We start from the raw sequence: 24942 nt of genomic DNA on the forward strand, positions 1-24942 counted from the left end.
TTCATCACACATACGTGATCTCTGTCAACTAACTCCTCTGTTAGGCTTTCAATACTATTAGACCAAGCCATCATTAACTGTGTTTCCCATCCTCCCATCCGCCTCAGCTTCTGAATGGGTCCTAATCTGCTAGTTTGCTTTCAGTCTGTTTTACTTAGAAAGAACCACAAAACTACTGTTTTTTAGAATATTCATGTAGACCTATCCAGAAACACACAGATTTTTTTTCAAATATTATTTTTCACAGATTGTTAAATGTAATTTGGAAGAAACATATACTGAAACAATGACCTAATGTTATAGAATACTTACTTAAAATAGAAGGCATGCTTCTTAAACTTATGGAATACACCAATTAAGGAGGTAATGAAAAGCTTTTAAAAGAATTAGTCTTCAAATTAAGAACAAGAACATTCAGGAGGGAGCAGTGCAAGGTTAAACAATTCAGAAGGAATGCATATATAGCAGAATAACTAGTTAAACCTACTTCATCCAAAAATTGTTTGGAACATTATTCTCATCTTTATAGGGCAGATGTTACCTCTTCACAAAAGCCCCTCTCTACCCCTTATCACTTAAAATTTTTTTCATAGTCAATTTTTTTCAGAGTCAATTGAAGTACATGCTGCAGAGCTAGCCAATGTTGATGTCACAGAACTCCAGAGACTTCTGAGCTTTCAATGTTTAGCTAATGTGGCTCTGTTAATGTGAAGGTGGGGAAATCTGGGGTCCTAAATATGGGATGGACTCTTTTTTTTTTAAGATTTGTTTCGTTATTTGAGAGAGAGAGAGATGGAACACCAACAGGGAGAGGGACAGAAGGAGAGGAAGAGGGAGAGAAGCAGGCATTCCCACGGAGCCCAACACCAGGGCTCCATCCAACAACCCTGAGATCATGAACTGAACTGAAATCAAGAGTCAGACACTCAACTGATGAGTCACCCAGGCACATCAAGGGATAGGGTCATCTTGATGGATTCTCCTGCTCCTCCCTCTGGGCTTGCAAAGGTAGCTCTTCTTTATAAAAATTAGCATGTTTGTTCTCCTGGAGATACCGCAGATGCCTTTTGCCCACAGGGCAGTAGCCCTCCTTCTCTACCCCCTTTCTCTTTTACTAGTTGCCAAGTGAATAACAACCAATAACCGAGACAATAACTGGGTTAAATCTCAGCAAAGTGAAAAATGTTTGAGTTGCACTGGCAGACTGGAGGAAGGAATAAAGAGGCTGAGCAAATGGGCATGCTGGAATGGATAACTTGCATAAGGCCACATGATCCATTGCAGGATTGTATTCCGTGAGATGGACTAGAATCTCACCATTCACCCAAGGCCATCAAAGAGCACTGGTGAGAGAGACTTAAGCATCACTTAGAAGTTTGGTGGTAGCTGTCCTCTGCAAGCCTGGGAGGTAAGAGAAGCAGCCACAGAGTTGGCTCATTAACATCCATGGCAATAATAGATCCCTGAAGTAAGGGAAGCCAGGTGGTGTTGCTTAACTGCCAGAAGCTAGAAGGCCACAATTATAACTGGCAGGGTCATTCTTGCATCCAAAAGAGCTTGACCCACAAGGAGTTCTAGAGTCCGCTAATAGTGCATAGTCTCCCTGTGGGCAAAATAGATGGGCAGTCCATGAGGGTGCTGATTAACATCTATGACCCTGAAAAAGCAAAGCACAGTTTCCAGGTCTAGAACTGAGGATGTGGATGAGTCCCAAGGAAGAAGAACCCTACCACAACACAGAAAGTACATAAATACATGACATTTCTTCATAAAGGCTTTGTGACCATCTCTCTAATTGACTGCACTAGGGAAAGGGTAATAATATTTTGAGGACTATCAGTCATAGGATTTGAGTTAATTTTGGTATCTGGAAATTTTTTTTAAGATTTTATTTATTTATTTGACAGAGATCACAAGTAGGCAGAGAGGCAGGCAGAGAGAGTGGAAGGGAAGCAAGCTCCCTGATGAGAGAGCACAGAGCCTGATGTGGGGCTCGATCCCAGGACTCCGGGATCACGAACTGAGCCAAAGGCAGTGGCCTAACCCACTAAGCCACCCAGGCGCCCCGGTATCTAGAAATTTTAAACAACATTACAGCCTACCTGTAAAATGAGAATCTACCAGACCAGGTGTTCTGGCTCAAGACCAGGTGTTGGTCTCACAGTGGCCCCAATTGCATAATTAGAATTTATTTATGTGGCAGTTGGAGCAACTGCCACATTGTGTCCCTGGTCTATGGAGTTGGGGTTATATTGGGGGTTGCCAAATGGAACCCTCTGAAACTGCTCACCCAAAGACAGTAAGTCAGGCATAATATTGTATTTTAGGGGAGTAATGAAGATTAGTGCCACCATTAAAGACCTAAAAGATACACCATTAAAGACCTAAAAGATAAAGTGCTGGTCCCAGTTCTCTTTCTTTAATATACCAGTCCAGCTCCTAAATAAACTGTATTATGTTACTATGTTATTATGGACTACTGCTGACTTAACCAAGTAGTAAGTCTTAGAACAGCTGCTGTTCTGTGCAGCCCTCATTGCTAGAAGAGATTAGGAAGGCCTCATACCTGGTGTGTCACTAATTTGGCATTGTGTTTTTTTCCATTCCAATTAGAAAAAAAAAAATCAAACACTTCACCTTCACAAAGAACAGTCAACACTATTCATTTAGATGGAGTTTTTCGTCAGGGCTACGTTAACTTTCCCATCTTCAGCCATAATATAAAGATTATGGACTGCCTGATTACCCCCTCATGACACTACACTGGTCCATTTTGTTGACAGCATCATGTGGTTGGACAGATGAGCAAGAGGTGACTACTATGCTGAAGACCTTGGTGAGATACATGTATCCCCAACGATGGGAGATAAACACTATGAAACTGAGAGACCAGTCACTTGAGTAAAGTTTGGAGATCTAATTGTCAGGGGAATGCAGGATATCTCCTCCAAAGTGAAAAATTGTACAGCCCCTTCCACAAAGAAGTAGAACATTTTGTTGACCTCTTTTCCTTCTGGAGACAAGACATTCCACAACAAGCAATAATGCTGGCTCCTACACCAAGAAACTTGGAAGGCTGCCAACTTTGAGTGAGGCCTAGGGCCTGGGCCAGGTGGAAGCTTCAGTGCAAGCAGCCCTGACAGACACCTGGACCTTGTGATCCAGCAGACTTTAGTGGTATCAGCGGTGGGAAAAAATGCAGTGTGGAATGTATAGCAAGTTCAGTGGGAAAATCATAATCCAGGCCCCTGGGATTCTGGACTAAGGTCATGCCATCTGCAGCGGGTGATTGTATGGCTATTGAGAAATAGCTCCTTGCATGTCACTGAACCCTGTAGAGACAATGCCTGGCCATGGGACAGTTAAACCTGCCCTTCCTCCAAGTCCCTACCGGAGTGAATAACTGATTTTCTAAATCTATCATTCCATCTAATTTATTAGCTGTTGCCATTATAATAAAGTAAGTGTTTTATTTATTCATTTGTTCATTTATTTTTAACAGATGGCCTCATGGATTCGTAGTTAACAGATTAAATCCATTACTATCATTTTATTTATTTTGGTGTTGTTAATTGTTCCACATCTGACCATTAGAGCCCCAGAAATACTCCCTGTATATGTCAGAAGTCTTAGATGTGTCATATACTCAACATAATTTGAGCCCTTTCTTTTTGGTACAATCAGATATTCAAGGTGCATCTTGCACTTTCCCTCCCTAGCCCTGGAGTCAGTCATTTCTTCAAGGAGCCCTGCTTACTTTTCATGGACAATGGAATACAGGAACCAAGATTGGAGTGCTAGGTTTGTTCACACTACTAGTGTGTCATTGGCTGCAGTCCCTCTCAGCAGTCGACACACCTACAAATGTCTATATTTATACCTGTTAAAAACTATGATTTTAGGGCGCCTGGGTGGCTCAGTGGGTTAAAGCCTCTGCTTCGGCTCAGGTCATGATCCCAGGGTCCTGGGATCGAGCCCCGAATTGGGCTCTCTGCTCAGTGGGGAGCCTGCTTCTCCCTCTCTCTCTGCCTGCCTCTCTGCCCAATTGTGATCTCTGTCAAATAAGTAAATAAAATATTTTTTTAAAAACTGAGTTTATTTTGATACCTTCAGTAGCAGTCTATCACTACTTTCTATTCTTTCCCTCTTCCTTATTTGTAATTTCCTCAGTAGAAAGACTCCTGGCTGCCGCTATCTTTTTTTGTTTTTGTTATGTTGTTACCCAGAATATAGTACATCATTAGTTTTTGATGTGGTGTTCAACGATTCATTAGTTCCATATAACACCCAGTGCTCATCACAACACGCGCCCTCCTTAATACCCATCACCCGGCTACCCCATCCACTCACTCCCCTCCCTTCTGTAACCCTCAGTTGTGCCACTGTCTTTAATATATATACTCATTTGCTCAAAGCTGAAATACATGGAAGGCATTTTTAGCATTGCTAATTCATAGTATTTGGGGGGGAAAAATACAGGTTTTTAGGTGACCCATCTGTTTCCAGTCTCTTGGTTTGGCTGCTGAAAAGTCAACTCTTAAGCAAGATTAATAAATTCAAACTAAAGCCCCAAATAGTTTGTGTAGGCCAGGAGACCTGGATGGCCCACAGGGTTTTAAAGGGCCAAAGAGCTTCAACAGTCCAGGGTAGTAGCTTCAAACTTCATTTCTGCTGTAACTCAACAGGTGACACAGCAATGTTTATGTTGGTTGGGCAGTAGTAGCTAATCATGGCCTTATCCACCAGGTCTTAGCAGGTATAATCATGGCACTAAGAATTGGCACCTCAGCTGAAGGAAAGGAAAGATTTCCCTCTTGATGGTACAATTTATCTCTTTTTAAAAGGCAAACTGCAGTGGATTGTTCTTAAGCTTTTCTGCCCACTCATAAAGCACAATTTGTCAGTGACATCATTTATAACTTGTGTTAGCAATTACATCCTTTAAAAAACTCACATCCAAAAATAAATAAATAAATAAATAAATAAATAAATAAAAATTTAAAAACTCACATCCGGTTTTATGACCTACTAATACTTTAACAAATATTTTTAGGAAATGATTGAAGGAAAAAGGTGTTATTAAATGCAGCACTCCTAATCTGAAGCTAGCACTTTCTACATCAAAAACTAATTGATTGGGGCGCCTGGGTGGCTCAGTGGGTTAAGCCGCTGCCTTCGGCTCAGGTCATGATCTCAGGGTCCTGGGATCGAGTCCCGCATCGGGCTCTCTGCTCATCAGAGAACCTGCTTCCTCCTCTCTCTCTCTCTCTCTGCCTGCCTCTCTGCCTACTTGTGATCTCTCTCTGTGAAATAAATAAATAAAATCTTTAAAAAAAAAAAACTAATTGATTTGGGGGAGCTGATATTTTGTAGTTGAAATATAAACTAAGAGGTTAGGATTTGAGGTAAATGTGCTGTTAACATCAGACTTCAAGTATGCCAGCCATTTGTGCTTTAACTTCAGTTTATTTTTGCTTTTACTATTTTGTGTAGTTTTGGTAAATATCATTAAGCAACTTCAACTTTCCGCCTTAGCACTGAATAATAAGCAGTCCAAAGATGAATGGATCCTTTTGTATTGATAGTATCTTTGAGGAAGGCTTAAATTTTGGTTATTAAGATCAGTGTTTAATGTTACGCAGTACACTGGCTTTTTCCTCTAAAATGGCAGGTTAAGTTGATTAGTCTCTTCAGCTTAACATAGTCGTACGTTAATTTGCCTATTTTGTTTGGTATTTTACCTTTAGATTTACTGTTAACTGCCCTTCACTAAAAAGAAATTATATGTTAAATCCTTAAAGTGGCCTGTTTTTTGTGAACTTGAATAACTGGGGAAATGTTTGGAAAAAGAAAGGGGCACTTTTAATCTTTGGAAAGCACACTGACCTAATTCATAAGGCCATGTGAAAGTTGGAGTTATGCAAGCTGACTTGCTTTGACATTATTTTGTTTAAATGGCCTTAAATTGATGCATCCTTAGATAATGAAAGAAAAATATAAATTTATTAAAAAGTACACCTATCAGCTTACTTTTGGTTCATCTTTGTCAAAGCAAGTTCAGTTGGTTTTACAAAGAAATCAGTGATATGTATACCCCTAATGTTAAGATACTCTGGTTGAGATTCCTTTAAAGTAGGTTAATTTTTAAGTCAAGTATCATTAAACATCTGTAGTAGGCAGCTTTTAAGATGGCTTCCAATGATACCCACTTGCTGGTATCTATACCCTTGTTGTATTCCCTCTCATTTAGTTTAGCGAGATCTAATAACATACTTCTGATTAATAGAACCTGGTAAAAGTGATAGAATGTCATTTCCAAGGTTAGATTACAGAAAGATTCTGGCTCCCATCTGGCTCACCCTATCTTGCCCTCTCACGCGCTCACTTTAATGGAAGCCAGTCTGTCATGTTGTGAGCTACCCTCCGGAGAGGCAGAGGAATGGGAGAGGGCTTCTAGCCTACAGTCAGTGAGGAACAGAATCCTACCATAACTGTATGCATGCGCTTGGCTGCAAGCTCTTCCTCCCTCCTTCAAGGCTTGATGACGACAGTCCAGCTGGCACCATGAAGGCAGCCTTGTGAGAACCCCTGAGCCCCACTGTGCCAGATTGGTCTGGGATGAACCCAGGCCTCAGTATTTTTAAAAGTTCCCTAGGTAATTCCAGGGCATAGATGAAGAATCACTGATTCAGCATAAATCAATTTAGTAAGCCCCCTCTGGGTGCCAGGTGTAGGAGCAGCAATAGTGAATGGGAAGTAGAGCTTGCTTTTCATTCATAGGTCAGAAGAGAAGATAAACATGTAAACAGTAACAACAATGTGACAGATGCTCCAATAAAGTTATTTACAGGGTGATATAAACACAAAAGAGGAAACACCTAACACAGCCTGATAGAAAAGGTTTGAGGGAGAAAATGTTATTCTGAAGCTAAATGTAAAAGCGAGTCAGCTAGAGTAAGAACATGGAGGGATAAACATTGCAGGCAAAGGAGTACAAGAGTAAAGGGACAAAGTTTTTCAAGAGTAACGGGGGGGGGGGGGGTGCCTGGGTGGCTCAGTTGGTTAAGCAACTGCCTTTGGCTCGGGTCATGATCCTGGAGTCCTGGGATCGAGTCCCACATCGGACTCCCTGCTCGGCAGGGAGTCTGCTTCTCCCACTGATTTCTCTCCTCTCATGCTCGCTCTCTCTCTCTCTCTCAAATAAATAAAATCATTTTAAAAATTTTAAAAAAAGAATAAGCAGGGTGGTGGTATGTTCATATTTAAGTAATAGGGCCGGAAGGGTAGTGGGATATATTGAGTAATATTGAGTAATATATATTATACATTGAGTAATATATCCAGAAGGGTAGTGGGAGTGTTCACAGAACACGAAATTAAGGTTATGGAAACCAGTTAGGATGATGACATGACCTGTAGTGGTGGCGGAAGGGATGAAGAGGAGAGGGGAGGATTAATTTGCTAACTAGGATACATAATGTGTAAGACTGGGAAGCATGCACTGAAATGCAAAGGGAGGAGCCCGTGAGGACTCCTGGGTTCTGGGTTGACAGTTGTGTGGGTGGTAGCCTAACTTTGGCAACAGATATGGGGGAAGCAAAAGCAGAAGACAGAAGGAAATGAACAGTTCGGTGTTGGACCTAAGTTTAAAGCTTCAAAAGAAACAACTGGTTGCAGTTGGCACTAGAAATGAAAACCAAATTGCCAACACTGAAAAGAAATAGAAATTTTAAAAAAGAAAAAAGAAAAAAAAATTGCCATGTCACTTGCCAACAGAGCACATCTTGGGGATTTTACATATTTGGAAATAATCAAGAACATAGATTCTGTCCTGTCTCCATGTGTTTTGGTACAATCAGCCCTCACTAAGACAATAATGATCTTGAGAATAGCTATATGGACTTACAGAAAATTTTCTATTTCACTAAACTAAAGAAATCTTTAAAATTGTTCTGTATAAGCTACTTTTCACCGTTTTTGTCCACGACCTACAGTTCACTCACAGCACACTCCTCTCCTTAGGTTCCTTTGCCCCTCTTCCCACTGAGGTTAGGAATGTCTTGGTTTGCCCAATTACAGTTTTGAACTGACAACAGATTGTATTATGTCCTGAAGTGGAAAGGGTTTGGATGGTGACATCCCCATATCTTTATAATGATCTGATCATTTTTTCCAGTTTACTGAGAAATGATTGACATATATCACAGTGTAAGTTCAAGGCTTAGAGCAGGATGGCTAGATTTACATATTTTGTGAAATGATTACCACAATAGGTTCAGGTAACATCCATCTTCTATAGATATAATAAAAAGAAAAGAAAGAAGTTAAAAATTCTCTCCTGATGTGAACTCACAGGATTTGCTCTCAACAACTTTTTTATTTTTCATAGTGCAGTACTAGCTACAGTCATCATGTTGTACATTACATCCCTTGTACTCACTTATAACTGGAAGTTTGTACCTTTTGACCTCCTCCCTCCACTTACCCTCCCCCACCCACTGCATCTAGTAAACACAAGTCTGATCTCTTTTTCCATTTTTTTTTTCTTTTTAGATTGCACCTACAAGTTGAGATCATACAGTATTTGTCTTTCTCTGGCTGACTTATTTCACTTAGTGTATGACTCGGATCTGCCTTCAGTTCAGGTCGTGATCTCTGGGTGCTAGGATCAAGTCCCATGTTGGACTCCCAGCTCATTGGAGAGTCTGCTTCTCCCTCTCCCTCTGTCTCTCCCCCCTGCTTATCTCTTTCTCTCTGTCTCAAATGAATAAATAAAATCATTTAAAAGGAAAGAAATGCCTGTTCACATCCTTCACCCATGTTTTAATTAGGTTATTGGATTTTCTTGCTATTGAGTTGTTTGAGGTTTTTTTTATATTTTGGGTATTAACCCATCACCAAATAGATGGTTTGCAAATATTTTTTCCAATTCCATAGGTTGTCTCTTCACTTTATTAAAAGTTTCTTTGCCCTTTCAGAAGCTTTTTGATTTGAGGTAGTCCCACTTGTTTATTTTTTTATTTTGTTGCTTGTGCTTTAGGTGTCATATTCAAAAATTAATTATCAAAACCGATGTCAAGATGCTTTACTCCTGTGTTTACTTCTAGGAGTTTCAACTAATTCCTAGCCACCCCTGCTCCGGGTCTCACATTTATGTCTTTGATTCATTTTAAGTTACTTTTTGTGAGTGGTATATGATAGTGGTCCAGTTTCATTCTTTTACATCTGAACATCCAATTTTCCCAGCACCATTTCTTGAAAAGACTGTCTTTTTCTCTACTGAGTATTCTTGGCTCCTTGTCAAATATTAGTTGACCATATTGGTCATTTATTTTAATTGCAATGGAGCAGTACCTCAATCTCCCTAAAGCATGCTAACCCCTGTAACAGAATGAAGTTACATGGTGTTATTTTGAATTCCTGACATTGTGATATGTGCTTTCCTGTTACCGTCTACTCACGTATTTCATGTGTTGTGGGCCCTTTTTTTTTTTTTTTTTTTGAGGAGTAAAGATATTTAGTTGTGCCCATTATTTACTAGTGATAAACTGACACTTTTGAACTTTTAAAACTGTTTTCTTTCTTCTCTCATCTAGACAGCTCAAATACCCCCACAGAGAAACCACAGGGAAATGCAACTGAATCTTACTGTGAAAGGAAGGGCTGCACTTTGTTTCATCTCAAGCCTGCCTTGAGGCTGGTGCAAAAAAAAAAAAAAAAAAAATGCTTATGTCCGCAGAACATGTATTTCTTAGGTAAATCAAACCTGTAATTCAACTTGGCTGCCTCTAAGCCATTCTGATTCCTGCTAACAAGAACATTAATGAACTTAGTATCTCCACAGGTTTATTCATGTGTAAGACCCAATTCCTTATTCCTCTTCCTTGTTCTAGCAGCTGCCTGTGCCCCATCTGATAAAGTGGAAAGCTAGACTAGATCATACAAATCCAGATGAACTTAAACCCCAGATGATTGTAGACAGTGGTCTCTAATTCTTCTGTCTGGCTTTAGGATAGTGAACAAAGTTTCTAGGCCTTGGATTTAAAAAAAAAAAAAAAAAAGCCATACCCTAGTAATTATTGTCATGAAAAAACATCTTATGAAAGTTAGCTTATTCATCCTCTTATTCTTCCTTTTATTCTCCTTTTGAGAGTATTCCAGAACAAGCTGTGCTTTGGTCATTCTCCCCAAATGGCATGAGACTGATAAAGGAATGGTGCTAAAAAAGTCATGAACCTAATTCATCAAAAATTTTTAAGATAGGAATATGAAAGAACATAGGCCCTTTTATCTTTGCAAGTTTGTCTACATGTTAGAATCATCTAGAGATCTTTTAAATTTCCAAAGCTCATGCCACACCTAGATCAATTAAATCATACTTTTTAGTGATGGGATACAGGCATCAATAGTGTTATGACTCCCCAGGTGACTCCAATGTGCAGACAAGCTTGGAAATCACTGATCTAGACAAGTCTATTACTTCATAATTGCAAGAAAAAACCGCTGTGGCTTCTTCTCCCTAGACTCCTCTCCTAGCTGTTGGTGGGGGATTCTATGCTGTCCAACCAAGTTCTCTGTCAGTTTTGACAACTTTGAACCTAAGCAAGGATGTTGAATGAGGAAGGTCAATCACTGAAAAGCAACATTCAACTAATCAGAAACCACAGATATGAAATAGTTGATTGCAACTTTTTAAGTTATTTTTGATATGTTTTAATTTTTTCCTGATAACATGAGTATTGTGTGTCAGATTTCTCTATTCCATTTTCAGACACAGAGCTTCTTATGCAGTTAGTTTAATAAAACTAGTCTACGTGGGTGACATTTTTGCATGCTTTGGGTAATTCTTTTAGAATTCCTTCTCTGAGTTAGTCAACTTTAAAAATGTCTGATGCAGAGTTGGTATGCGTTGATTGAGAATTGTTTATTTTTGCTTTAAGAGACCCAGTTTGGCCCAAAGATAACCATTAAAAATTTTATTTTCGGTGTATACAGAGCACATTACTTATTTATATAAGCAATCACTGGCTGTCCAAAAACCGAGGGAAGCTTAATTTAAATACAGCAACAACTGTTTATTCATCAGTCATGAACTGACATCCTTTATCAAAACTCAGAATCCCGAATCGTACAAAAATCACCACACTGCCCTATAAAATTTTAAAGTGATATTATAACCCAATAAAATTACGATTGTGCTATATGTCTATATGTATCTTGAGAGAGATTAATTAAAGAAAATAAAATTGCAGTTGAAGCTGCTAGATGGTTGAAATTATCTGAATAAGTGTGATCTTGACTTTAATGAATTAACAAGTAAGCTTCTTGCCTTAAGTATTTAATTAATTTTAAACCATATTTGATTTAGAAAGCATTTATACTTAATTTCTGATCTAGTGTTCAATTAAAATTGTCTGTAATATTATTTGGAGTCTCTAAATCCTATTCTTGCTTTGGTTATCTTTCTGCTTGGTCACTGCTGCTGAGCAGTGGGAAGAGAAGGCATATGGCTGTGATCTTCTAATTCCTCATATGCTAGGGAGAAATCTTCAGAGAAAAAGTTTGCTTTGAAAATGCATGGTTTTTCCCCTCCGCTTTTATTTTTATTTTTTTAGACAGCAGGAAAGAGAGAGAGAGAGGTGGGGAAGGGACAGAGGGACCCAGTACGGAGCCCAGTTCAGGGCTCGATCTCACAAGCCCCAATCTCACATGATCTCACATCCTGATATGATGACCTGAGCGGAAATCAGGAATCAGATACTTAACCGACTGAGCCACCCAGGCGCCCTCTCAGATTTTATTCTATAAGGAATCATTTGGGAGAGGTGGTAAAAATAAATGAGAACATGTTTGTCATTAAAAGCAAAAGACTGAACTGTTGCAGTTACTTTCTAAAATCACTTTTTTTTCCATAGGAAGATTTTGGATAAAATATTATCAAGGAAGCTAAGGACACCTGGGTTGTATTGAAAGCACACCAGCCATGAAATCAGAAGGCCAGAATTTGAATTCCTGTTACTCACAAATGTAAGGTTATATTTTTATCCCTCCTCTGTTAAGATGCTTTCTTGATGTGTGATGTTTACATTTTGTCCTAGAGCGTGTTTTCTTCTGCTCCATAGGAAGAGGTATATTCTGTACTGTCAGTTTTTATTTCATTTTAAGTGAGGACAACCATGGTATTATATAAGCCAAGGGGTAATGAATCCCAACATAATGAGATCTGGTTTTGAAATAAGTCTTAGAATTTATATTTGAAAATGAGTAATGTTTTGGGGAACTGACTCTAATTCAGCGTCACTCCAAATAGAAGAGTGATGTTGAAAAACAGGAGTTATGGTTTATAACTCTGTTGTATCATGGTCTTATAGTATTTAGTTATATTTGGGAAATACCCTTTGACTCATACTATTTTTGAGCCATATAATGGACTATAATGTAGATACTGTTTAGGTAGAATAATGCAACTTCATTGTAAGATTGCTTTATAGCTCTTTTTCCTTTCCTCCTTGCAGGATTTATTCCTCATATGAGAGGAAGTATTAACTCAGGAGGAACTAATGCACCAGCCTAAAAAGAGTTTCCCACTTTTCTTCAGTGTTTGTCTTTGCCAGGAGATAGACAAATAATTCTTTTGCCTTTAAGGCATTAATTCTGATTGTTAGATTAAATAGGCAGACTGTTGGCCACATGTGACTTAAGCAGTGTTATTGGTTATTTTACCAAGCTTTGGATCACAATTTGCTTGATGATAAACCTTTGGTAGAGATCAAGAGTGACCCATATAGCCCTCAGCATTGTTTATACCAACCACAACATTACTTGGTGGGATTGACTTGGAAAAAATGATGGTTAACTTCTAAGAGCCCAGATCAGATTCAGGTATTCTTAAATGTAAAATTGATTTTGACCTACCCAAGAGCTATAGAATGTATCCTGGTCACTGGCAGGAGAATAAAGTTGTCCTATCGATTTTTCTGTGTGCCCTTTAGGAAATCCATTCTGGAGCATAGAGGTGGGCAGTTGGTCAACCATTTTCTTTCTTGTGTGATATATCAGAGTTTGAAAATATCAGTCTGTTAACCAAGACTTGTATTGCAATCATTGCTGAAGGAAACTTTGGGGATATCATTGTATCACCAGTATTTAGATTCACATTTTTTTTTTCCAGGCTAGATGAAAAGGTAACATAATAATCTATTACCCAACTAATTTAGCAGAATGGAGGAAAAAATAGGTTGATTTGGGCCAAACACAGGTCAAATAACTTACAGGCAGACATGGCTGAATTAGTTCGGTGCAGTTTTTTTGTTGTTGTATTTCAAAGAAGCAGACTTTCTAAAGATTAGAATCAATATTACTGGTGGAAGCAGGAAACTTAGGAGCAGGCCATTAGGTGTGAATCAAAGGACAGCTGCTTCTGTGTCACAACTATAAGGACAGAATGATGCTCATTTTTCCTCAGGTGCTACTTTTGCATAGTTGTATCAGCAGGTTATATCAATAGACAAAGGAGAGACTAAGAATATACATGCAATTCCACCATCAGCCAAAAGGCGCATAAATCTTTTACATTCTCAAATAACATTAATGAAAGGGCATAGTATTCTTTAGCGTACCTCTAAACCCTATCTCTTTCATTTTCTAAGTTCCTTCGCTCTTTTGTTATTTGCTCAGCAGAAGAGGACAGGAACAAGAGAAGTCTAGGATAGAATCACTGTGCTTTTTTTCCCCTTGAAACCAGTAGGTTTTAGTGTGTATATTATACACACATACATGTGTAATTAATATTTAACGTGGTAACCCCTGGGTTTTTAGAACTATTTTACTGTGGTGCATAATACTCTTATTTTAAGAAGTGGTAACATGACATCTACAGTTTGCAAAGGGTTGTGAGAATAAGCGTCCCTTGTAACTGCCACCCATAGGTGAAAAAACTGCAATGTGGAAGAATTTGACCAACATGACAAAAGCCTTGTGTGTCCCTTCGCAGTCACAACCTACTCCCCACACTTGTCCTCTCTTCTCTGAGGAAGCTTTAGCTTTCCATTTTTCGGTAATCATTTCCTGTATAGTTTTACCACTTGAGTGTGCAGCTGTATGCACCAGATACATCTAAATAGTTCAGTGTTGCATGTTTAGCAACTTTTTATAAATACAGTCATACTTGATATATTTTTTAGTCTTGCTTCTTCCGTTTATTATCCCTGTGGTTGAATGTAGCTGCAGTGTGGTCATTTTCATTGCTTTGTAGTATTGTGTTGTGTTGGCTGTCTGGGTTGTCTGCACTTTGGACCTTCTGCAGATAATGCTGCTATGACTGTTCTTGGGCTCTCTCTTGGTGCACATAGGACATGTATTTCTGTCAGATGTAGTCCTAGTTAATAAATATCAGTGATGTGACAGTGGACAATTAAACTGTCCTTTTCTAGATACAAATTTAATGAGCCAGTTATTTAATGAAGGAAAAAAAATTCGGTTATTTTAGGGGGTTGGTGCTATCTAGACACAGAGATGGCCACTTCCATCCAGGTAAATAAAAAATAGAGTATCCAGGATTTTACCTTTGTTTAAGATTCATGTCTGCAAGTATGTTTCATTGAGGAAAGAAAACATTTTCCTTTTTAAACAACCTCTAGTATTATTTCTAGAATTCTAAAATTAACAGGGTGAAGCAGAGCAGAGAATGTAGCTTAAATTTCTTCTGTGTTCTTCTCGAAGACCATGGCACTGCTAAAAAGATGTTAAGTCCCCGCTAAATATATATTTCCTCAGTAAGTATTTTTTGGAGTAAAATTATTTGTATAAATAGGTATAATTTACAAGGGAGTCTCCTAAAAGTAGGTTGGTTTAACTTAAAACTGTTTCTGTTTTGTTTTTTTTTTTAAGATTTTATTTATTTATTTGAGAGAGAGACAGTGAGAGAGAGCATGAGCGAGGAGAAGGTCAGAGAGAGAAGCAGACTCCCCATGGAGCTGGGAACCCGATGCGGGACTCGATCCCAGGACTCCCAGGATCATGACCTGAGCCAAAGGCAGTCGTCCAACCAACTGAGCCACCCAGGCGTCCCAAAACTGTTTCTGTTTTAAAAGCCTCTTCCTGAAACAGAAAATAATAGTTTGGTTGAGTCAGTGCAATTATCTGCTTTTGCCATGGTTTTTCCTACTGCATTCGTACTAGCCCTAAGTACAACTAATATTAGTGTATTTCTGAGATTTTTTTTTAGAAATATGGGTCCTTTGCCTTTTTTTTTTTTTTTAAAGATTTTATTTATTTATTTGACAGAGAGAGATCACAAGCAGACAGAGAGGCAGGCAGAGAGAGAGAGAGAGGGAAGCAGGCTCTCTGCTGAGCAGAGAGCCCGATGCGGGACTCGATCCCAGGACCCTGAGATCATGACCTGAGCCGAAGGCAGCGGCTTAACCCACTGAGCCACCCAGGCGCCCCGGTCCTTTGCCTTTTGAAATGGAAGACAAAATACACAATACAGTACGATGCAAGTGTGTCACTTGTGATGTGCTTCAGAGCATATGTCTTTTAGGGCTTGTTGTGATTTCATGAGTATGGTCAGATCATGGTAAATTGATTTCAGTATCATCCTGTTTTTATGGGTTTCAAACCACAGCCTCAGCGGAAGAGTCAAAATAATGTTTGTCACACTATTCTTGGTTAGCTGAAATTTTGTTTCTGTTTATAGGAAATGACCATTGGTCTAGTGCAGTTAGCACAAACACTTTATAACTCATCCAAGAACTATTCCAAGTGGTAAGAAAAAGGCATTCTACTTTAAAAATTACTTATCCAGCTCAGGTCATGATCTGAGGGTCCTTGGATCGAGCCCCACATCAGGCTTTCCGCTCAGCAGGGGGCCTGCTTCCCCCTCTCTCTCTGCCTGCCTCTCTGCCTGTGATCTCTGTCTGTCAAAAATAAATAAATAAATAAAAATAAAAATAAAAATTACTTATCCAGGATCAGGCTTGAAGAAAATGCTGCTTCTTGTGAATTCAGCATCCTACCCACACCACGATTCATTTTGCTCCTTTGCTATAACAGATGTGTTTGAATTCTTTTTTGCAATGAAAAGATTCTTTTGTCTTCCTCAGGGATTGTAACTTTCAAAAGGTGCTCTTAAATATATTACTACCTTATTTAAACTATTTGCTTCTAAGATGTGCTGTACTTTGCACAAAGAATAAGTAACCAGTCCCCTGGGCATACAAAAGGAAAGTGCTCTGCTGGGTTTCCTGTTTTATTTTGTTTTTCTGTGGTAGGTTTATGACTTGATGCCCAGCTTTTTTATAGATTCACCTCTCATAGGACACAATTCCCTTCAATGTGTTTTCCATGCTTATGGAATGAAACAGTGTGTTAGTATCTTAGTCTGTTCAGGTTACAATAACAAAATATCATAAACTGGGTAATTTACAAACAACAGAGATTTATTCCTCACAGTTCCAGAGGCTGGGAAGTCCAAGATCAAGGGTCTGGCAGATTCACTGTCTGGTGAGGGCTGCTTCCTAGTTCATAAACAATTTTCTTTTTGCTGTCACTTCACATGGCAGAAAGGTGGGTCTCTCATCAGGGCATTAATCCCATTCATACAGTTCTGCTCTCATGACCTATTCACCTCCCAAAGGCCTCACTTCCCAATACTGTCTTCTTAGGGGTTAAGATTTCAAAATATGAAATGTGGGGGAACACAAGCATTCAGACTGTAGCACCTGGAAATACCAGTAGAAAATTCACTTTTGCCACTTGGCTTTCTCTTGGTATATGGAGACAAGCCTCCTTAAAGTGCTCCTATGAGGGGCGCCTGGGTAGCTCAGTGGGTTAAGCCTCTGCCTTCGGCTCAGATTCTGATCTCAGGGTCCTGGGATTGAGCCCTGCGTTGTCGGGCTCTCTGCTCACCAGGGAGCCTGCTTCCCACACCCACCCACCTGCCTCTTTGCCTACTTGTGTTCTCTCTCTCTCTGTCAAATAAATAAATAAAATCTTGAAAAAAAAAAAAGTGCTCCTATGAGTCAAGTGAAAGTGCCTTTAGTTGATATCTTTGTGATTTCTAAATTTTTTGGACAATTTATTTTTTTATTCATCTGGGATAAACATTTTAGATTCTTTTATGAAATTGAAAGATATAAGGGCACCTGGGTGGCTTAGTTGGTTAAGCATCTGTCTTTGACTCTAGTCATGATCCCAGGGGCCTGGGATCAAGTCCTGTATCAGGCTCCCTGCTTGGTGGAGGAGTCTGCTTCTCCTTCTGTCCCTCCCCCAGCTCGTACTCTCTGTCATTCTCTCTCTTGCTCAAATAAATAAGATCTTTTAAAAATGAAATTCAAAGATTAAAATTACAGAATTAGGAAAGTTGTTAAGAAAAGTTGCCAGTTTCTGTGTTGGTGGTATAGTGTATCTAGGGAGGTCTGTGAGTAGATGAATGCCATAATGAAGGTGGTATTTAAAGGAGACTGTTCAGCCACAAGGCCAAAGTCAGGAACATCTGCCCTTTTGTGACGTTGTTCCAGACTGCTGTAACCTTGCTAATTTTTCAGTCTCTGTGAATAATTATACAGTATATAAGCAAGAACAGATGGGTGGGTCAAAATAAAATCCTTTTAGCAGCAAATATAGAATAATTTACCCTGATAGGAAAGCAATGATCAAAATTCAAATAAAAAAAATTTTGGATATGGTTTCTTCGTTGGAGTTAGAACTTTTAATGTGTTAATTATATTTTGAAGGTACAGGAAGAGCTTTAAATTTCAAAGGATGCTAATGTTTCACGGAACAGAGTGGGAAACACTGAGTTAAACTATAGCATAATGTATTTAGTTTAGACATAATAGAAAGTTAGAGCATAACACTAGCAGTGTGTAATAAGAATGGGTATGAGTCCATTTTTGTATATCCTCAAAAACAGAACACAGTTGTCTGCTGTTTTACTCCCTGTAAAACTGTGATTTTTAACAGAGGTTTCCCTTGACAAGGGAAAGATGGTAGCAGAATCTCAGTTGGATTTTGTCAAATGTTTTTTCTGCATCTGTTGAGATGACCATGTTTTTCTTTTTTGAGTTTGTTAACATGATGAATTCCAGTGATTGGTTTTATAATGTTAAGCCAACCCTACATTTTTGGGATAAATCCCACTTGGTTATGATGCACTATCCTTTTAATATTTTGTTAGATTTGATTTGCTAAAATTTTGTTTAGAATTTTTCTATCTATGTTCATGAGGGTTATCAGCTTTTAAGCTTCTTTTTTTTTTTTTTTTTTTTTTTTTTTTTTGCATGAGCGGGAGGGGGCGCAAGAGGGAGAGAGAATCTGAAGCCGACTCCTGGCTGACTGAGCACACAGCCCAACCTAGACAACCTCAGACAACTCCAAGATCACAACCTGAGCTGAAACCAAGAGCTGGACATGTGACTGCGCCCCCCACCCCCCCCCCATTTCTAACTTCCTCCTACTGGAATATCTTTGATTGTTGGTGTCATTATAATGCTGGCCTAACAGAAGGAGTTGGGAAGTATTTCCTCCTCTACTTTTTAGACTAGTTTGAGTAGAATTATTATTATTTCTTCATAAAGTGTTTATGAGAATTTACCCTGAAGCCTTCTGGGCTTGGGATTGTCTTTGTTAGAAGGTTGTAAGCTACTAATTCCTGAACAGATTACAACTTACATCATTATCCTCAATTCCAGTAATTGGTAATTATAATTCCAATACCACAAAGTCCATTTTAGTTTTCATCTTGTCCATATTTTGTAACTCCCTTCTCTGACAATGAACAATCTGTCTCCTATTATCTTTAATATATTTATTTATTTTATTAACTCCCCTCTATGTAGTAGCCCATCTCCTTTGCCAGTGTTGCCCACTTTCCCATGCAAATCCCTGCTTCATCGCACTTAGTTTCTGTCACCCTACCCAGGGTTGCAGCTGCTACCTCCTCCCCTAGGTCCCACCCCCTGTGGATGCCCTCCTCAGCTCACCCAGGTTTTGACGGCTGTGCCAGACTACCCCGTTGCGTGGACATTTCCTACTTTCTCTTCTCATTCACTTGTAAAATTGTTCCTGCCAACTGAGTCAGTTTTATTCCATTTAAACTCCGTGTTGGGGGCGCCTGGGTGGCGCAGTGGGTTAAGCCGCTGCCTTCGGCTCAGGTCATGATCCCAGGTCCTGGGTTCGAGCCCCACATCGGGCTTTCTGCTCAGCGGGGAGCCTGCTTCCTCCTCTCTCTCTGCCTGCCTCTCTGCTTACTTGTGATTTCTGTCAAATAAATTTAAAAAAAAAAAATCTTTAAACTCCGTGTTGTCTGGTACATAACTGGCAATTAATAAACACTTAAGTCTAAAAAGAACTACATTTTTTAATGGACACATGGTATATCAAACTCTCAAAAACGTGTTATATTAACAGGATTGCCATAGTTAGCATTCCAGCACTGCTGTTGACTAAACTATGCAGCCGTAGACAAGTTAACTTTTCTGAACTTCTGTTTCCTGATTTGTTAGATGAAGACAGAAATAATTACAGTGCTGTTGTTAATAACACATGAAGCCTACTATGCACCAGGTGCTCTGCTCAGGGCTTGACAACTAATTTTCAAAATGATTTTTTGGAGGAAGTACTATTATTGTACTCATTTTGCCAAAGAAAAAGCTGTCATTTAAGGGAGGTGCCATTATTATCGTCTTCATTTTACGCATGAGGGAATGAAGCACACACACAAAAAATTCACACAAAGTCATGTAGCCAATAACTGGTAGAGTTGGAATTTAGCTGCTATGCCTCCAGAAAGCGGTAGAGCCAACATATATGAAAATTCCTAGTACATAGTGAGCCACAGTAAATAATAATCCATTTTAACATGTAAAATGATTAACTATAGTAGTCTGAATCACTTCTGCCAGGTCTGTGGCATAGAAAGAGTCATGATACTGTCCAATGAGAGTGAGGAGGATGATGTGTTTTTAGCTCGAATACAAATTAGAAGTAATGTTTCTTACTAGACAGAGTTTAAAATCCTCTCTATTTATCCTAGATTGGTAAAAGAGACATTTTTATGTAGAAAGAAGACACAGACTCAGACATAGGTTATGTGCTTAAATCTAAAAGGAAATTTCAGATGAGAAAAGATGTTTCCAGTCAATAGAAAATGAGAAAAAGAATTAATGGTACCCTAGAGATAAAAGAATAAACAAAGGACATCAGAGCTGGAGAAAGTAGCCCAGTGGTTGCAAGGAGAACAATAAAGACTTGACAAGCATCTATCATTCTAGTTCAGCATTTAATAACAGTCCTAAACCCACGATCCATTAATGTTGTGATGAATCTGTGAACTTGGCACATGATAGGTGCTCACAATATGATTGTTGAATTGATCTGACAGTCCTTTAAAAAGCTTAAGTTAAATTTCAGTTAAAGGCACAAACCTAAAATAAAGGAGAGAACAGGAAGGAAGACAACAGTGTCAAAATTTTGAAGGCTACAAAGCATATAGTTATTGACTTAGGGGACTAGAGAAAGCAATCCTAAAATAGCAATAAGGAAAGCTGAACAGAAACCTAATTTACATTGCAAAATCCCCCAAGACACAGGTATCTCTGGAAGGCAAGGGTGAATATGGGGCTACGACTTCTCTGTCAGTGTGTTAATGAAGCAATTATTCTTTTATTCCTTTCCCACTTTGCACAGCAACTTCCCCTGACCTTCTCTGTTCCCAGACTGCTGGCTGTCAACCAATAGGCAGCTGGCAGAAAAATAGAAATCTTCTCTGGGGGAGAGAAAAGAACTAAGATCCTGACATCAGGAAGTCCCCAAAGAATAGAACTAAGATATTGACATTGAGAATCTCCCAAGGAATAGGCCCAGCTAGATTGCCTTCATTATGAAGACTAAGTAAACAAGTTACACATACATGCACAGAGTTACTAATCTGCTTTCTGGTGGACAGCTTTTGGTTTGAGCAAACAGCCAGGGAATACCCAAAGAACAGGGAAAACCTCTGTGAGTGAGTGGAATGTTGAAAAAGTAAGAGAAGTTGTTACATTCATAAAAGAAGAACAAGGTGTTATGTTTAAAAAAAATTCAGAGAACAAACGAGCATTTGGAAATGAAGATAGCAGATATGAAGGAAGGTTGGATGAACTAGAAGATCAACACAGAAGGTAGAATTTAGGATTTATATCAGAAAGTACATGGGGCTCCCTGCTTCTCCCTCTCTCACTCCCCCTGCTTCTGTTCCATCTCTGTCTGTATCTCTTTCAAAGAAATAAATAAACAATCTTTTAAAAAGACAAAGATACAGAAAGTAGGAGAGAAAAAAAATAAGAAAATAAGACCACCAATCCAGAAGATTCAATACCTGAATAATAGAGTTTCCAGAAAGAGGACACAGAGAAAATGGAGGGCAAGAAATTATAGACAGTAACTCAAGAAAATTTTTTAGAATTGGGCATGGTTGCCCAGCACAATGGTCTAAAATAGACCCACATTATATGCTATTTTGGCATTTCAAAGCACTGGGAAAAGAGAAAATCCTACAATCTCCGGAGGGTTGGGGAAGAGAGATTTCATACCAGAATTAAGAATTAGAATGGCACTAAACTCCTCCAAATATAACAGTAGAAGCAGTAAGACAATGAAACAGTGTCTTCAAACTTCTGAAGGAAAATTATTTCCAATTTCATTTCCATTCCCATCCAAAAGTATGAAGGCGGAATGGAGATCTCTAAAAATCTATCTCCCTTGCACCTCTTGTCAGGAAGCTACAGGGGGATATGTCCCGCAAAAACAAGGAAGTGAAGTAAAAAAGAGTAAGACCTAGGATCCAAGAAACATAAAGAAAAGGAGAGTCTGTAGAATGGATTGATTGGAGACCTCAAAGTGACAGCTATGCCTAGAAAGCAACATGTCCAGGATGGAACATGTCACAAGTTCCCAGGAAGGAATTCTTCAGGAAGTTGAAATTGTTGGATTACCTAATTTGAATATCTCAAGAGAAAACCTGGACACTTTGGGAGGGATTTGGATTAAATTAGGAACAAGCCCATCAAGAAGTAAAGCAAATCTATAAAAAGACCATTGTTAAATTAAGAGAAAACTAAAAAGTTTTTCAGGGCTTATTAAAATTAAGAATTTATACTCATCAAAAGCAAGTGAAAAGATGGAATCTTAAGGAGATATTCATAATATGCATAAATGACAAATAATACCAAGAATATATAATGAACTTCTAATAAGAAGACCACAAACAACCCAATAAAAAGTAGCCAGGAAATCTGAAGTATTTCACAGAAGAGAAAATTACATATGATCAATAAATGCAAAGAGATAGTCAGAATTATTGGTGAGCAGGAAAATGCAAATCAAGACCACAATGATGTAGCCATTTTACTGGCAAAAATACAAAAGACTGATAATACCAAATTGTGGAGAAGATGTAGAATCAAAATCTTATTTGTGTTGCTCATGAGATTAAAAAAATTAAAAATGCATTGGGATTACCTTCCAAAGTTGGGCGACAAAAACAAAAACAAAAACATACTTGTGACCCAGCAATCTTCTTTCAGGTGGAAAATAAAGTTAAAATATATAAAGTAAGAGAAATCCAAAAGAAGTTTCATCACAGCACTGTTCAGCAAAAACTTGGAAACAACTCAGAAGCTGTCTATCAGTGAGAGAGTGGATAACAGTTTATAGCAATCGAAACAAATAAATGTATGAATGACACTTTATCCTAAGATTTCATCATAAATGAAAAAAATAATAGGGCACCTGGCTGGCTCAATGGGTAAACCATGTGACTCCTGATCTCAGTGTTGTGAGTTTGAGCTCACAAAAAAAAAAAAAAAAAAATCTTTTCTTAAAAAATCTTTTAAAAATTTTATATTAAAGATTTCATCACAAGTAAAAAAAGCGATTTTCAAATATATATCACAATGTACTTTATATAAAATTTTAATTTTTTAAAAGATTTTATTTATTTATTTGACAGACAGAGATCACAAGTAGGCAGAGAGGCAGGCAGAGAGGAAGGGAAGCGGGCTCCCTGCTAAGCAGAGAGCCTGACATGGGGCTCCATCCCAGGACCCTGAGATCATGACCTGAGCTGAAGGCAGAGGCTTTAACCCACTGAGCCACCCAGGCACCCCGAAATTTTAATTTTTTAAAAGACAATCTTCTTTCTGAGGGCACCTGGGTGGCTTAGTGGGTGAAGCATTTGCCTTCGGCTCAGGTCATGGGGCTCCCTGCTTCTTACTCTCCCACTCCCCCTGCTTCAGGTTCCATCTCTCTCTGAATCTCTTTCAATCAATCAATAAATAATCTTTTTAAAAAATCCTCTTTCTGTTCACGTATTTGTCATATATTCCTTCACTTTTCTTCGTATGGTTATCCTGGAGATTATACCTTGTATCCTTGACAAATTAGTACTTTCATGTTTTCCTGGAAAATTCAAAGACTTTAGAATACTTAAATCCCATTTATCACCCTTCCTATTTATTTACCATTGTGGTCATATATTTTAATTTTCTGGTTTTGATCCCACAGAAGATTATTCTCTTGTTTTCTGCAATCAGTATTGACTTGGTTTACTTACATATTTATCTGGTTTTTCACTTTTCATGCCTCTTTACATTTTGTAATTTCCCGAAAACAATTTTCCTTCTGCTTGATGAACACATTTTAATTCTCTTAGTTTTTGTCTGAAAATATATTCATTTTTCTTTTTTGATATTTACATTTTCTGGGAATAAAATTCTAGTTTGGGATTTCTTTTTTTTTTTTTTAAGATTTTATTTATTTATTTGACAGACAGATCACAAGTGTGGGGGAAGCAGACTCCCTGCTGAGCAGAGAGCCGGATGTGGATGCGGGGCTCAATCCCAGGACCCTGGGATCATGACCTGAGCTGAAGGCAGAGGCTTTAACTCACTAAGCCACCCAGGTGCCCCGAAGTTTGGGATTTATTTTCTTTTTGCACTTTCAAAGTATTGTTTTGTTGTCTTCTAGCTTCCATTGCTCCTGTTTTATAGGATATTTCTTTAAAGTCATTTTTTCATTTTTCTCTTTCTCTTTGTTCTTGGTGTTTAGTAGTTATACTCTGATGTGTCTGGGTGTATGTACGGGAGGGGAGTTGAGACTTGGTATACTTCATTTTTAGAAAAATGTAAATAATTATCTATTCATATATTATTGCTGTCCAATTTTCCTTCTCCCCTGTTGTGTCCTCTGTATTTCTTACAGAAAGAAATCAACAAGAAAGAGCAGAACAAATTATTCATTTTTTCCCCTTGTTTCATTTAGGATGTTTTTATTTGAGTTTTCTTCCAATTCACTAATTCCCTTTTCAGGTTTGTTTAATCTATTTTTAGATCTGTTCACTGGGATCTTAATATTATTGTTTTTAAGTTTAAAAGAATATTAAGAATATTAAGTTTAAGAATATTTTTTATTCTTTCTGATAGCTTCATTTGTTTACCAGAGTTTTCCATCTTCCTTTATTTCTTTGAACATATTAAGCATAATTTTTTTAAAAGTTATGTGTGGTAACTCCCTTATCTTGATCCTCTCTGTTGTTTTTCTTGGTTTTTCATCATGCTGTCATATACTTGGTTATCTTTGAATGCCCGCCATTTTAAATGAAAACTTGTACAGATACTTTGAGGTCTAAGATGAGGTCATTTTACTCCAGTGAAGCTGTGAGTTTGTTTCTAGAAAACTTGTAAGGGCATCAGCAATATTAGATCACCTTAATCCCTTACAGGATTGAGAAAATTTCAACTGAGCTTCCATCTCTTTAAGGGCTAATCTATTTTCAGTCCACTCTTTACCCCTTGGGTTTAGGTTTTAATGTTCTCAGTCTCAAACCTGGGAGTTACATCCCCCTCCTTGGTTCACACTGAACTCCAATTTTGTCCTGTTGGACTTAGTTGTTTACCAGCAGCT

General features: G+C 38.3%; 1 long non-coding RNA gene across 2 annotated transcripts in view; it reads left to right on the forward strand.

The window, feature by feature from the left end:
- Positions 1 to 24942, forward strand: part of LOC125101042 (uncharacterized) — a 104599-nt gene that overhangs the window by 2977 nt on the left and 76680 nt on the right. For both annotated transcript variants that reach the window (XR_007127739.1, XR_007127740.1), the window contains exon 2: positions 11916 to 12027. This is a non-coding gene — a long non-coding RNA (uncharacterized LOC125101042). The remainder of the gene's footprint in view (positions 1 to 11915; positions 12028 to 24942) is intronic.

This window comes from Lutra lutra, chromosome 5 (genome assembly GCF_902655055.1).
Source record: "Lutra lutra chromosome 5, mLutLut1.2, whole genome shotgun sequence".
Lineage (NCBI taxonomy): Eukaryota > Metazoa > Chordata > Mammalia > Carnivora > Mustelidae > Lutra > Lutra lutra.